Here is a 1596-nt window from a genome sequence, read left to right as displayed (position 1 = left end):
GGAGGGATCTGTTCATCATCTGTGAATTTAGAACCTCAGTAAAGACACAAGTCATATATGTTCATCGTGAAGGTGTTGAGTTTCCAGAGTCTCAGGATGATCAGTTTTCAGGACGAGTCCAGATTGACAAAGACGTCCTCAGAGAAGGACGAATCAGACTCCATGTGTCCAGACTGAGGACTGAAGACTCTGGTCTGTATGTGTGTGACGTGAAAACTGAAGATGGATTCAACTCTGGAACATGTCGACTCAACGTTTCTGGTAAAATCTGTTTTCCTGCTTCTGTTTCTCTGCTGACATCCATCTGATTCCAGGTCTGACCTGAAGTTTCTACTTTTCTCTCCAGCAGCTGCTGATCGGTTTCAACCTCCGACTGAGAATCTACAACCAAACAGTCGAGGAAGAATCGGAGTTCATGTTTCACTGGGACTTTTTGTTCTCATTATTATTTATTTTTTTACCAATATTTTGTGTTTTTAAGAAGCAATCTATGGAGAGCCATTTCAGTCAAAATTATATAAATAAATGGGTGAAATAAATAAAAAATGAGTAAAATAAATCAAAAAATGAAGAAAATGAGTGAAATAAATAAAAAAATTGTTAAATAAATAATTTAGCTTTTTCATTAAACCAATTGTTCATTTATTTATGTTTCATATTATCAATTTCCCAATTTCTCTTTTTAATATATGGGTAAATAAAAAAGGGATATATGAGAAATTGATTAATGAAACTGGGGGGAAAAATCGGGTTAATGGAAAAAGGAAATTGAAAAATGGTTAAATTAAAAAATAGATTAATGAAAAATAGGTAAATAGATAAAAGGATAAATGAAAAATGGACAAATGAAAAATAGATAAATGAAAAATAGATAAAAGAGAAATTGAGAAATAGATAATCTGAAAAATAAATAAATGAAAAAATTGGCTTAATGAAAAAAGGAAATTGAAAAGTGGTTAAATGAGAAATAGATTAATGAAAAATAGGTAAATGGATAAAGGGATAAATGCCAGATAAATGAAAAAGAGAAATTGGGAAATTGATAATATGAAACATAAATAAATGAAAAATTGGTTTAATGAAAAAGCTAAATTATTTATTTAACAATTTTTTTATTTATTTCACTCATTTTCTTCATTTTTTGATTTATTTTACTCATTTTTTATTTATTTCACCCATTTATTTATTTATTTATTTATTTATTTAATTTTGGCTGAAATGGCTCTCCATAGAAAACTAGACCAAGTTTGAACAAGTCAAACTTACAGTCAACAGATCCACTAACAGAACAGGTCAGTGTTACACTTCCCCCTGCTGGTATGATTGTATCATTTGCTGTCAGTGTGCCTTTGGGTTTATTAGTGGCTGATTAAGACAAAGACAAAAAAAATTAAAGCTGCAAGCAGTCTTGAACTATGAGGGGCCGTTTAGGACAAAATTTACGTTTTGTCTCTCACACACTACCAAAAACTCTCGCATACTCAAAAAAATTACGTTTTGTCTCTCACACACTACCAAAAACTCTCGCACACTCAAAAAAATTACGTTTTGTCTCTCACACACTACCAAAAACTCTCGCATACTCCAAAAAAATAG

The 1596-nt window shown here is 31.0% G+C and overlaps 1 long non-coding RNA gene across 1 annotated transcript in view; it reads left to right on the top strand.

The window, feature by feature from the left end:
- Positions 1-1151: 1151 nt before the first annotated feature.
- The window catches only part of LOC107835091 (uncharacterized), a 15563-nt gene continuing 15118 nt past the window's right edge, over positions 1152-1596 (top strand). The window contains exon 1 of the long non-coding RNA XR_001660925.1: positions 1152-1292. This is a non-coding gene — a long non-coding RNA (uncharacterized LOC107835091). The remainder of the gene's footprint in view (positions 1293-1596) is intronic.

This window comes from Poecilia formosa, unplaced genomic scaffold, assembly GCF_000485575.1.
Source record: "Poecilia formosa unplaced genomic scaffold, Poecilia_formosa-5.1.2 Scaffold1007, whole genome shotgun sequence".
Lineage (NCBI taxonomy): Eukaryota > Metazoa > Chordata > Actinopteri > Cyprinodontiformes > Poeciliidae > Poecilia > Poecilia formosa.
Note: the sequence above shows the minus strand (reverse complement) of the source record. Positions and strands in the feature narration are given on the sequence as shown.